Raw genomic sequence first — 14,748 nt, 5'->3', positions numbered from 1 at the left:
TGCACTTGGGCTGAAGGAGCTGTAGAAATGCAACTGCTGCCATAACCTTGCTAAGGACTGGATGGTACTTGGCACTGTACGTGGTGGGGTTTGTGCAGCCTTAGGCAGGCTGTGGTTCAAGACCTATCCTCTCAGCTGGGCTTAGCTGTTCTTCCTCCTCATCCTTTCCCTTCGAGAGAGTTTGATTGTGAATCCTAGTCTTCAGTCCCAGTCTGTATCCCCATTTGCAGCAGATGAAATGTAGCATAATGAATGCTGTTCCTGCAGTCATGTGTCTAAACTACTTCATTGAGGGTGCCTTTACATTCCCTGCTAATATACCAAAAGAGGCGCTGAAAATAACCAGTATATTGTACCACCACTGGGGGAGGGAAGTAATAAATATATGAGACAATATCAGTCAAAGACTCTAAAATTCTTTTTCTTTGCTACTTGACTGCACAGGAACAAGTCAGTAACAGTCTTGTTTTAGTCAGTAAGAGTATCTTTACTTGCAGAGGGAAATTCAGTGCCAGTGATAACGTTGGGTTCTTATCCTTAGCTGAATTTGAAATACGTAAGTTGACATGTCAAAATGTAAGATCTGAGATCTGAGCAAGATCTGAGATCTCTATTATTAGTTTTTTAACTCTATCTCCCAAGTCTGAGTTCAGTGCAGGACTAAAGATAGCTGAATTTAAATATGTTACTGTTTTACTTGTCATCAATATAAATGTTAGACATTTTCTTTTCCGAATATGGGACTGCACAGCAGTACAAGTCATTAACCATAAACCCCTTTACTTTATGCAGCGTCATTTGCTGCTGGATTTGCATAAATTTTTCTAATGACTCCACCTGTCAGCTGTCATGGTTTCTGCACTATTTTAATATTTCACTGTTCAGAGTTAAGGCGGCTTATTAGATCTTGGATCATTTATCGGTATTCAGTGTGGGTTTCATTATTCCAGGATGGATTATGAAGGTAAAAACAGTTACTCTAGTGGCTTCTTTGCAAGTAACTAACAGTGTCTTATCAGGGGCATTTTATGTAACTGTACAGTATGCTTAAAATAATACAATGTGGGGTGTGCAGTGGACAAGATACCAACATTTGTTTTATTTGTATTCTAGGACACAAGGGTATTAAGGAGAAATGAAATGGCAGCTGCAGCTGTTGTAGGCATTCCCCAAAGGGATAGCACTAATAGGATATATATCTTCATCCACAGCTGAGTTAATTTTGAAAGCAGAGGATGAAAAATGAAACTAACCACATACAAAATCTTGGATAACAGGGGTGGGGAGGAAGTAGCCACCCTCACTAATATGTGACATCATTGTGATAAAAAAGGAAATCTTTCAAATAGAAATCCTAAAAGAGAAGGTTCTGTGAGGCAGCTGAGGTATTAGTCTGTCTGAAAAAAAGAACACTTCGGGCAACTGCATGTCTAATGGATAATGTTTAAAATCTGCAAATACTGTATATCTGGAGTGCTGGAAAAGCATTGCTCAAAAAGGGAATAACTTTAAATCTTTTTTAGGACTGACATTAAAGTCTGTATTTTCTATGTTTATGCTGTAGATTAAATATGGTGATAGAAATACAAAACCACAAAATCTACAAGAGAAATTTAGCTTTTAGTCAGGCCCTAACTTCATTCTGACTAGATTTATATCCTGCATTTCTTCTAAATGGTATAATTTTTTTTAATGGAGCTGAATGTAGCTTTTCATTTTGTCTTTGAGAAGCTTTCAGTCTGTCTCCTAGATCTCAAGGTTTATTTCTTTCTGGAAATTTGCCAGGTGCAATACTGTGCAAAAAAATGCCTCAAACCTTTATTTAATCATTACTCGACTCTCCCACCCAAAGACCATGATTCACAGTAAAATGTCCTCATGTGCAATGATTTCTCCCCTGCACGCTGATGGACTTGAATGTCTTAAAGCTGCATCTTTGCTGGCAGCTCAAAAAAAAAGTCCCAGAGGGGCAGATTCACAAGCAGTGATGATGGCATGGGTGTTACATAGGCAAGACTCTAATTTACCACTTGATAAGCTAATAGTACACAGAACAGGTCTAGAGAAAACACATCCATCTGCAGCCTGGCTCTCTGAGGCATAGTCAGCCTAACACACCATTCTGTTCCTTGAGTTCCTTTTTTAAACAGACTGATACTTAAGGAGCACAGCAACCTTGTCCTCTAAGATTTCTTGCTAAAGGATTTTCTTTTTATCTCCATGATCTGTCTTTATAAGCCTATGGAATTGCCATGTTCTGCAATACTTGGGCCTTTAGGTAGAACTGTCATAGTAGTCTTGGGCAGAATCTAAGCAACAGATGTATTTCCAGAATCAAATGCTAGTTGATTTTGTGAAGTATCATCCTGCCAGTTTCTCAGTCATTACAGAGTTGCGCAGGTGTCTCCAACCCTGGTTTAGGCATTTTGAGGAGCCCATGCAGGAACAACAAATGTGTGTCTGAACTCTGTCCAACTCTAGGTATGTTTGAGCAGAAAACATTCACTGTTGGTATTAGGCTATGGGAAAATATTATGTTACAATATGAATATGACATGTTAAGTGTACTAAGACAATGGACAAGTACCTTCTAGGAATGTCCTTTTATAGTATAAGTGTCCTGTCACTTCTGAGTATGTCACAGTAGTGTAGGGAGCTTTGGAAAAGAGGTTGCCAAGTCTTGGTGGTAGGACTCTCAAAATCTGCAAATACTTTCTTATTGCTTTTCCCTTTTTTACATTCTTTAGTTCATAAGATATGTTTATAAAATTAAATCACAGAGGGCAAATTTATTAGGATGGAATTTGGTCAAAGGTCCTAGCTGTGCTCTTTCTGCTATTCTTTATGTGCCTTTTTTTTTCGGTTCCTGTCATTTCAGGATTTTCTTCACAGCTTGTGTGTCATTAAGGATGACTATCACTAGACCTTTCTCTACTGTTGCATCTGAGCAGGTACAAGTGTTCACAATTCTATTTTGTTCACAACTCAAAGCAAGGCCCCAGTCCCTGGGTTGAGCCTGGTGAGTAAATAGGCCTGCATAATTTTTACGAAAATAGGAGATTGGGTCAAACTACAGAAGTCAAATCTGGGGTTTCAAACACTCATTAGCTGATAAGATTCTGAAACTTCTCTTTATCCATTATGAACACTGAGGTTATTTTGTAAAATCTGAGTCTATCTTAGGGTTTACTTTTAAAAGGTTTGGTGGTCCAGAATACTATTAAAATTTTGGAAGATGCTGATACAAGTTTATTTTGTGCTGATTTTGGCTCAAACTAGAAGGAAAATATCTGCCTGTTTAAACCAATTATAGCTAATAAATTATTGATTTGGCATAATGGAACATAGCAAAATAGGTTATGTTAATACATAGAGCATCTGAAAGTGATAAGTCTTTGTTCTATACAATATATAATCTTGGTAGGATATAAGAGTAAAGAAATCCTCTTTACAAGGTTTAAAGGTATTCAAAGCAATATTTTTTTACATCTTTTGTGAGAAGTAGAGCAAAAGTACAATAAGCTTTGATTTTTCAAGATAGCAACTGTTCATTTGCTATGGTGAAGAAAAAATGTTTACTAATGATCACTTGAGGAAACTACTGGTTTTTGGTTTTTAATTTCCTTTTCCTGAAACATCAAGAATGGGTTGCATTGATTCAGTGGTCCTTTGGGTTGGTTTTCTTTTTCTGTTTAGTCCCTGTGGAAATAGTGTAGAATCTGTTGCTAAGAGCTTGTGGAAACAGAAGTGATAGTGAATTCTTTACTACCACCCAGGAAGCTCATATTTTCTTCTGGTTCCCCTCCAATGTAGGAAACCTATCATGTTTGTTAATAGGAAAGTTTTCCATGGTTATAAACATTTTTCATTCATTTTTTCTCTTCATCATTGTTGCTTTCCCCATCAGCATTAGTTATGCTAATTACATTATAATTAGTTATACTGTGTTCCATATTAAACCCATATATGTTACCAGCTGTTCTGCAGAAAAAAAAAAAAAAGAGATGCACCTTAAAAGTAATCTCTGAAGATCTGAGGCAATATTGTAATGGATCAGCAGCTACAGCTGCATAGTGGGACTTACCCAGCACCGAGGAGTTTGTTTCTGATTTCACTGAGGCATGCGCAGTGCTGTTCTGCACCATGGAAACGCCTGTCCCAGTCCCTGCAGTGGAAGCAGTGAAAGATGAGGTTGTTTAAGTGACACAAATTATCTCTCCATCGGAGTGTGAGGTTGAGTTTTTCAAGCCCAGTGCTCAGAGGTTGCAGAAGCTTGGTGTCAGCACTGGCTCCTGCAGCAGTATTTAGCATTGCATGGACAAGGCCTCCCCCATGTACACACTTTCCAAGGTAACCAATTGTCTTTCTGCAGCGAAACCGAAGCTCTTTGCAGGGCAGGAAGGCAAACAGAGAGAAACAACAAAGTAAAGAGAGAGAAAGCAATCAGCAATCCCATAATGTTTTTCTTGGACTCTGTGGTAAACTGCCTCTTGAGTTTAATGGGGCCAAGTCTGGGATCTAGGTAGTAAGGAAATTGTGCCCTAGTATCTGAATGTAAACTCATTGTACATGTGATACTAATTTGGGGGCAACATTTCTCATCATGTTGCAATCCCTTTTCTGAAGCCTGCCTGTAACCTGGACCATCACATTCCTATTTAAAAAGAAGAGTGTATCAAGACCAATTACTGATATAGCACCCTACTTGGTTCAAGTTATTATTTTATTAATTCATTGTAATGAGATAATGGGAGATCATATAAAACTTAGCCACTTTTAGCACCTCAAGTGCTTTTACCTCTCCTGGTGGTGCTTCACAGGTAATTGATAGTGACACAGCAGTGTCTTTGAACAGGGAGCTGCTCGTTCAGGTTACAAAGCACTTTCCAGAGAACAAGTCCTTTGATAAAACTTACTAGAATTTTTTTTCCCCCTTTGGGAGAATGGAGGAGGAACTGTCCAGCTACACCTGCCTTGCTTCATGCCCAATGCCACACTGCCTGTGCTGCGGAGGGAGGGAACTCTGTCAAGCAATATATGCTGCAAGACTGGAGCCAGAGCAACCGTCTGGCTAATTAAGGTGTAGCGCTGGCAGAGGTGAAGGTGAATCCTGTTATATACTCATATGACTCTGTAGGGTATAGGAAGAAAACTAATGGTGCAGAGAGTGTGATCAGTCCTCTGCTTTCCCCCGCTAATTGCTGAATAAATTGAGTAAAAGTTTTAAAGCATGAGTTTCGCTTTTTTTTTTGGTCATTAGACGGTGGCTTTATAAAGTAACATTCATGGTTAAAGCAATTGTCGTGGTCTGAACGCAGCCAGCAGCCAAACACCATGCAGCTGCTTGCTCACCATCCCCTTGCCTGGGAGATGGGAAAGTAAATTAGAAGGGTAAAGGGGGACTCATAGGTTGAGATCAAAACAGTTTAATAATTGTAATAAAATAAAACAATAACAATAATAGAGAGTACAAACGGGTAATGCACAATGCGATTGCTCACTACCTGCTGACTGATACCCAGCCCATTTTTGGCTAGCAATCCCCAAATACCAAGATCCCGCAATTGCAATCCCAGAAGCGAGAGAGAACTCCCTCCTTCCTGGCCACCCCTCCTTTATATACTAAGCGTGATGTTACATGATATGGAATATTCCACTGGCTAATTTGGGTCTGGTGCTCTGGCCGTGCTATCTCCCAGCTTCTTGTACACCTGTACACAGGCAGGACATGGGGAGTTGGAGAGTCCTTGATCTCTTAGCAACAACTGTAAACATCAGTGTATTATCAGCATTCTTCTTATACCAAATCCCACACTGAATCCAAAACACAGCACTATTCTAGCTACTAAGAAGTAAAATTAACTCTATCCCAGCTGAAACCAGAACAGCAATCAAGAACCACTATAGTCAAAATTTCTCTATTCTGCTGCTGGCTTAGCTGCTGTCTTCATACGTGATGGCGAGCAACACACCCCCTGAATACTTCAGGTTATTCATAATAATTACCATCCTGTGAATCAGAGCAGAATATGGTATAGCTTCTTGGAAGTCATTAAGAACAAGCTTTACTCAAATCAAGAACTGGTTCTTTACTCAAACAACATGCCTGATGAAGTAATCTATATGAACTTTGTGTTTTAAAATAGCCTTCATATTACGTTCTGTTTAATGTTTGAGCTGTTCTTTAAGGGAAATGCAAGGGAAAAATATTTTGAAACCCTGTAACTTTTCCCTCTAATATATTTGATGATAGAATAGTAACTTCTATCTATAACATCCATAACTAGAATTTATCTTCAAGCTCATAGTAGGGAGAAACAGGAATAGGTAAGCACATCAGCTATCAGATTTATCTAGTGCTTTTTCTGTGAAAACTTTTTCAAATGACGGTAACCTAGCATTTTAGAAAATCACTGTCTTACCAAATAATGCAGCATGATGAGAATGGATGTCTAGAACAAAACTGATGATGCTGTGGATCAGTTGTCCACATTATACACCTTCCAGGTGATTTCACTCCAGTCTTTCTAGATTGGTCTTGAGAATTGAGTTCCCATTAGTTTAGTTTAATTTGCAAAGAATCCAGGTTGTGTGTGCCAAGACAGCCTTCTGGTGCAACCCTAAGCACAATAAAGTGAGCATTACTTGAAGTTCACTTCCAGAGTGCCCTCCTGATCTGAACTTAAACACTAGTCTAGATACACCCTTCAATTGATGCTGGATTTAGCAGTAAGTATTTGTGGCACATACCCATTAGAGGACTGTGCCTTCTCTGCCAAGTGCAGAGGAAGTATCTCCAAAAACAGCCTCTGTACTTTAAATCTCCCCTAAGGCCTATGAAGTAGAGGAAATATGCATTTATCTGTGATCTCAGTTAATTCAAACAGCAGTTATTTGGAACAAATTGTAATCACTCCTTCCTGTAACGAATGCAAATATTCAGATTGCCAGATGGATTTGAATGAGCAACAACCTGATTTTGGCTTACAAAAATAATAATAGAAGACTGAAATTGAAATATTTCTGCCCCTCATCTACAGTTAGAGTTAAAAATGAACAACATATCGAAATGTTTTGAGGAGTAAGAGACCTCAGACCACTATGCAGCATTTGGGCCATGGGTTCCACCACATGGAGTCTTAATACAGTATGTTATTTCCATAGAAGGTATATGCTATAGAATTATCAATCATGTCCATGTATGTTCAGTGTTTATACAGTTTCCCCAAAAGACTTTTGACTTCAATAGTCTTAATCAAAAGTACCTGCCTGTTGACTAATTTCTAGTATTTATGTTCAAAAATCATTAATTCTCAGAATGATAAATAACCAAGAGCATTGATCGTGAAGTATGAAATATGAACCTTTCCTAGTAAGTGGAGCTACAGTTGTAATAAGCAAAATGTCTTGGGATTAGCTAGAAATCTGCACAAAATCCAGTATTACTAGTGGCTTTGCACCTTCTGCTTTATTTGTCTGATTTGACTATTTTCATTGCAAAGATGCCATTTCTTAGCTGCTTCTATTGCTGTTTCTGCTTTAGATGGAAAATATCAGCTTTTGCTGGAAATTCATTATTTTCTGTGAGAATTATCACACTCTGAGACACACCAAAAACTAGGGGAACATTCATATTCACTATGGGACACCTTTTCTGGTGAAGTTCTTGTGTCAGAAGATAAGAGGTAGGGAAAACCGCTACAAACAATAGGCTGTTGAATATCTACTGTGTGATGTTGCACTGCAAAGGAACCAATGGGCACTTGAGAGAACTGCAGCTTTTTTTTGCTAGCTTGGTAAAAATATTTCTCTGAGATCAAACTTCCAGACTGATCTAGTCAAGTAGGACAGGGCAATGCATGGAGTAATAGGCAGTGAGACAGACTGAACGTGCAAAGGTGGCTTTTTTTTTTTTTCAAATTAAGTATCTCTACCATGAATCAAAGGCAATAAGTACATCTTCAAGGTGCTATTCCATAAGAAGGCTGTATCTAAATGTGATAGTGATGTCTATACAATGTAGCTGTGCATAAATAATGAAATCTCTCCAACTTGTCAAGTGGTGCATGTATCACTCTTGGCCATATTAGCAATACAGAGGGTAGGCTAGAGGCTAGAGGAAATGCTGTTTCTGGATAACCCTGATGTACTTCTGAACAGGGAGAGCTTTCTTTGGTGGAGATATTATCACATGCTCATCTCAGCAGACTGTCTTTCAAGCTTCAGTGAGCCCTAAGGCTCCTCAACAGGAAGGTGGCTGACAATAATACAACAATTTCTAAGGAGAGCTCTCTTTCTGTCCTTCTATCTGAGCTGCACACATTAATTGTCCTGCCATTACAGGAATAATTCACTTTGTATAATTCAATTTCAGGTACTGTCTATGTATGGAAGGTGGCTGGTGTATATCTAACAAAATCAAAATATCTTCTCTGTTCTAAGACAGTAGAAAGGAATAATGAGCCATTATTTATCTTTTCTGCTAAACAGAAATTAAAGAACCCCTCTGTGCCAATGGACTTCAGATTGCAGGGGGACACAAAGAGTCAAAAGTCTTAGCTTTTTTTTCTCTCTCTTTTTTTTTTTTTTTAATTTCAGACTTGTTCTTTTTGTCTTAGTTGCATGACATCCCCTTTATACCTCAGACTCCTTCAAGTCTCTGTAAAACTGCTGTAAAAGGATTGCAGCATAACTTTTTTCATCAACAAAAATCCTCCTTATCAGATAAATTGCTACCTTGAACAATTCTCGGAATGACAGCCAGCATCCTTGGAGCATGGGGAGAGGGTGAGAAAGGTGAGACTGCCAGGGCATTTGCAGATATAGGGAAGAGTCTTCATATTATCTACCATCCACCTGCCTTGCTGACATTGCCCTCCCCAACTGCAGTAGCCATCTCTACTGCAGTTTACCTGACATGGGATATGCTATCTTGAGAGCCCCCATGTCCTGAGGTCATAATAGTGACAGACGCAAACCAAGAGCTTGTGGTATGCCTCTGTTGTGCTTCTCAGGGTTGGAAACTTTTGCTACTAGAATTTTTCTGTGATATACTAATGTTACAACATCCTCAGGTCAGTGAAAGGAAAAATGAAAATGCATTGCCGATGACCATAACCAGGTCTCGGAGGAATTCTCAAAAATGATACATTCCACTAAATTATATACTTCACTCTAAGAATGCCTTCAAGTAGGGAGATGATCATGTTCCTCTTGCAGCTCTCCCCCATTTGCCATCCCTCAGGCATAGCAGCTCAAACCCACACTTCTGCTTGTCAGACCTCTTCCCTGTTGCTCCACATCCCAAACATGGAAAAAGAGCAAAGAGGGCAAATGGGCTTGTTCAGCAGCTCTGCTTGTCAGACCGTTTCTCAGCTTCAGTTTGGGAGGTAATAGAAGGGCAGAGGAAGGGGGGCCATTAGAAATGGATTGTGGTTGGCAGTGCTTGTGCTGCTGCACAGAGAAAGTTCTGCCAGCTCTTCCTGGGCTTTATACCTCAGCAGTGAAAGATTGCTAGAGGTTGAAATATGTCATCGGAAAGCTAAACCTGCAAGGGCAGAGTTTTAATTGTGAGGGTGCAAAGTGATATTTATCCATCTGTACTTTGAGAATTGTGTTTTAAAAGACCCTTAATTTTGAAAAGCTATAGGTGCGATTGCCTCTGAGATTGGACACCCCCACAGATATCTAAATAACTTTGGAGGAGAAGTGAAGCAATACCTTATGACTCATTCTTCAAATTTAGGGCAATTTGACCCTGACTAATCATTTTAATTTTTAAGACCATTTGGAATGTATACTGTGATGCCAATTCAGGTTCACCTGTTGTTTCTCACCCAGTGAACTATAAGATTCCTGAAGTGAAAATGTGTGTACTCTCCTCTAATAGGAACCATCTAATAGGCAAGGCACACTCTTAGAAAGGCACTTGAGAATGCTCATCCTAGCAGCTGGGGGAGTACTGAGAAAAGTAGTAAAGACTTACTAGTTTCAAAGTCTTTAATGATGAGCAATTTCTATTCCTTGCATCCCTCTACAAACTTATCATAAATTGAAAATCAGGATGCAGTAACAGTTAATGACTATTGCACTGCATAACTTAATGTAACTGAAAAAAATGTACTTGAGAAACTTGGAATAATAAAAAATGCATGCCATGTATTAGCTATTCTAATGAATCATGTTGCTATGAGAGTTCTGGAAAGGCATAAACTATCTTCTGATTTAAAATTAAGTCTATTATCGTATACGAGGGCTTGTTAGTATTGACCAGCAAAGGATTTCAAATTGCTTTATGAAAAGGAAGTGTTGAATCTTCTGATATTGTCAGTTACTCTGAAAGGAGAGAAGATGAGAGGCAAGGGGACCGTGCCACTTGCTCATTTGCTAAAGCCTGAAGAGAAAGCCAGCATCTCTCCTTGCCAGTCTTACACTTTGACCACATGCAATTCTAGCAACTTTTAAGAATTACTGTGTAATATCCCCCACTAGCATTAAAATCCTGACCTGTGCCACAGGTCCAGGAGGTATAAATTAGGGCATGGAAATTCACCTCCCAGGTTTATTCGTGGCTAGCAACTTGTGAAGCAGTTGTGGCTCAGCTCCTAGACCACTTGTGATCCTTGCTCTAGAGCAGGTGAAATCTTCTCTGTCTTGTGCTGATAACTCACAGTCCCAGCCCTCTGAAGTGGCCGTGCCCTTTTCCCCTTGCAATATTGATGGGTAAGGAAGTGAAAGAAACGAAGAGCCATGTAAGTGCATAGCTCTGTATTGTCAAAGGATCATCTTTATCCTGACCTGGTTTTCTACAAGATGAGGCTGAAATTCTGCTGCTCTTTCTCAGTTGATGGACTTGTGAGTGTTTCCAATTCTCCACATCTGGGTGTGCACCCTGTGTCTTAGCACCATCTCAGGGTGATCTTTCATGGTTGTCTGCCAGCAGCCTTCCTCAGGATTTCTGGACAGCATCGGCTGCAATCAGGCCTCACCACCCTGGGCTAGAGGCCAAGCACAGATTCCCCTGATTGCACCTACTGCTCTTTTTAATGCTTTCCTCTTAATTATCCAGATTTCCTACTAAAGTAAGTGGAAGGTGTGAAGGATCAAGCCATCTGTGCTTCAAGCCTTAGAGCAGGAGCCTATGTTAAGAATCATGTGCTTGGCATTTGGGTTCCACTCCAAACAAATAAAAACTGCAGCTAAAATGATGCTGATAAGGTCATCACTGTTCCAGAAGGATTCCTGCAGAGATGGTTCCATTTAGGTGGGTTTCTCACCCGTGGAGACTTAGTATGACTATACTGTAATTAAGAGGACACCTGCCGATCCAATATGTATGAAATATAAAAACCTTTATGAAAAAAATCAACATTCAGGCCGGTGATTTTCCCACTCACTGCATGACTGGCAATAGGTATGTTGTTGCCAAGTGTTGCACTGCAGAGTAGTTCTGGGCCAAGATTGCTTTTTCTACAGATAACTGGAAATGAATAGAAGTTACATTCATAGGACTGAAGATAAAATTAGAGCTTGAAAATATTTCATTTGAATAGATCCAGATCAAGGGCCAAATTCTCAGCTAATTTATATAAGGTTAATTTTGAGATTAGTCCTGTCAATGACTGTTCATCTCTATTATCACTTAAACCAAAGTATATTAAGTTATCCTGGTATTAAAAATTGGATCTATGTATCATTGCTCGTCTTTGAGCAGCATCACCTCAGACAGGCTTGTCTCACACGCAGACTCATGTCATATCCACTTGATCCCACCTTCAGCTTTATTCCATCCTCTCTGATGGTTCTGCTGTGTTTAACAAAATCTTTCTTTCCATTTATTTTTTGTTTGGTTTTGGAATTGAAAAGCTAACTCCCAACAGAAAAACAAAAACACAAAACCCATCATCTGGGTTTAAGTAATATCTTGCGTGTTTAAAAAACAGGTATAAAGGAAATCTCAGCATTTGATAATGAAGAGTGTTCCTGTGGTTATTTCAGTCTCATTCAATTATGTGTTCCTATAACTGCCATAATATGGATATGACATATGCATAAATGGAAATAATTAGGTAGAGCTGTCAGGGCATCCATTTCATCTATAAATTTCTAATCTATTCAAAGACTTTTTCCCATTGGGTTCTTGTCTTTCCAAGCTTTAACTGCTGCCAAAGAGATGGTGCAGTTTAACTGTCACAGGTGAATAGAGGAAGTTTTATAGCAAATACCTTGTTGGTATTTACATTTCCGTGGGTAGGATTCAGTTCTCTAGACTTAGATTCCTAATGCCATTTTACATTTCCTAGGACATGCTGCCTGGCCTCCATTTGGCACTGCAGACATGGTGCATGTTTCCGAGGGGCTGTAGTTCAGTTTAGGCAACTGAATCCATTGCTTCAGACACAGTACATGGTGAAGTGCTATTCATGCTAGAAACCATGAGGGATGGGCTTTGATAAGGATATAGTAAAAAAAAAAAAAAAAAAAAGAAGCTTTGTAGGGGCATCTTATGAAATTATTCTGAAATATCAAGGACAAGGAAAGCAGTCCTACTGGAACCACACCTGAAACTGTAGGGGTGAGTCAAATTAAGAAATTAGGAGGGGTACAGGTCAGGTAACCATGTATGAAGCTTTCCAGCTAGCAAAATCATCCTGTGTGCTGTTCCCACCCCTGATTCTGAAGGACTTACTTTCCTGCCATGTGATTGTCCAGCGACAGCAAGAGTGTTGACCTCTCAGTCAAACAGGTCTGATAGTTTTTCCCTTTTTTCCTACAGGGAGCAGCTTTTTCTAAGGTACCAGGGAGGAGAAAGCAAATTTGATATCACCCTATATAATTTTCATTCTTTGAAATTATAGGCAGTAAAAAAATTCTGAATTGATTTAATCCCTGCTCTGGATGTAGCTGTTATTTAATTTAGGAGAAATAAAAACTCTGATTGTAACAGACCAGCTGGGAAACCCAAACTGTTTCATGAACAGCTACGTGCTCTCTGGTGTCTGGACCAAAGCTTTGTCTCTCAGAAAGTGCCTTTTCAGTACTTGTCATCACAACCAGAACTGCATACCTTCAAAATCACATTCCCTGATGTTTGTCATGCTGAGGTGTCATGGAAGGGAACTATGGAATCATGAACAGTTACTGAATGACAGGTCAGGAAATGAATAATAGACAAACATATAAAATATTCTTTTTTTTTTTCTTAAACATGGGACATACTGAGACTGTCATTCAGGTCCTTGTAAGTGAGGGACACTCAGACATACTATTTACTGCTTGTCATTTCTGGCTTTTCCCCATACCCATATGATCCTGCTTAAGCATTATGGTTCATATGCCAGTTAGTTCTTATACCTTACTTACCTGTCTTGAAGCAGTGTCAAGTGACGTTACGGATGAATAATGCAACAAACTTAAAACCATGGCCACTGGCAAAAAAAATAACTTTCCAAGGCAAGTAGGATGAATCATAGATAAAAATGTTTAAAATACTTAAAAGTATGCCTGAAACCACCACCCCAGCATAAGCTTCCTTTAGCAAATCAGCACCTATGGTAGCATTATGAAAGCTAGGCCATGTGTCTAGGTTCTTCAAAGTCAGTTATTACTGCTATTTGAGTAGATGACATCAAAATGACTTGTCAAAAAGGTAGGGAAGGAAACCAGGGAAAAACTGGCATTAACTTAGGTCTTCATGACTACACCCTTGTTCTAGGATAGAGAGCTAAACAGCATGGAAACTTGGTGTCTAGTGCTCTTTGGCAGTATTTTGATGGCCATGGGCATTGCCTCAGAATCTTAATGCCCCAATAAGCCTCTATTTCATACGCACATTTCTAAATGGGAGTCCTGGTGGCAAGGGATGAATTCTGACAGCTATCAGACTTCACCCTGAAAACTGCAAGTGATGAATTAATTTCTTTGATCTTGCCTTTGCCATCCTTGCAACACTGAATAAGCTGGTATGTTGTGATTATCTGTAGGAGGAGAAAAGACTACGTGAGCAGGTAGGTCTTTTTGAGCACTATATTTCTGAAGACCAAATACCTTCTTCCCTCTGTACCATACACACTCCTGCCTTTGGGGGAATGAGGAAAGAAGAGTCAATACAGCATCCACTTTAACAGCTAAGCTTAATTCACTGTCAAAAATATTAAAGTCATGGCAATGTTATACAATCACATCAAGAAAAAAATTATTCCTATTTCAAAGACTGTCTCATGAGAATGATCAATTGTAGAATCCTGCCTGGGCTGTTTTAAGGGAAACTATCCCTGAAAGAAGGAAGAAGCAAGAAGTTAGCTGCAGTAGTAGCTGGCTGCATCCATCTTTCAGCCCTGTTGCTCTCTAGGGGATGGAGCAATTGGCAGTGGGGACTGTGGCTTTCCTCTGCTCTGCAGGGACAGTGAGCATGATGTGCCTGGAGAAGCCGTATAAGCTTGTAGTGTACTTCAGAGAGGTCGTCTTTTTCACCAGAAAATTTTGCCCATGTTACCTGATGTCTAGAAGTCATGGAGAAAATATCTTGCTCATCCTGAATATATGAAACATGCACAGTAACGTGCATATGTTGGGCAGTTCTATGGGTGCTACACAAAAGCTTCCTCTTCCCTTTGCAACCCACATGAAGTATGATGCTATTTAGCAAGGGTAAAGGAATCAGAAAATGTTCATCTGAAAATTATTTGTCTCCTCCCTGCAGGTCAATGCTTAACATGGCTGTACCTACTTCCACCAGCACATAAGCTG

Source organism: Strix uralensis, chromosome 4 (genome assembly GCF_047716275.1).
Source record: "Strix uralensis isolate ZFMK-TIS-50842 chromosome 4, bStrUra1, whole genome shotgun sequence".
In the NCBI taxonomy this organism is placed as follows: domain Eukaryota; kingdom Metazoa; phylum Chordata; class Aves; order Strigiformes; family Strigidae; genus Strix; species Strix uralensis.
Note: the sequence above shows the minus strand (reverse complement) of the source record.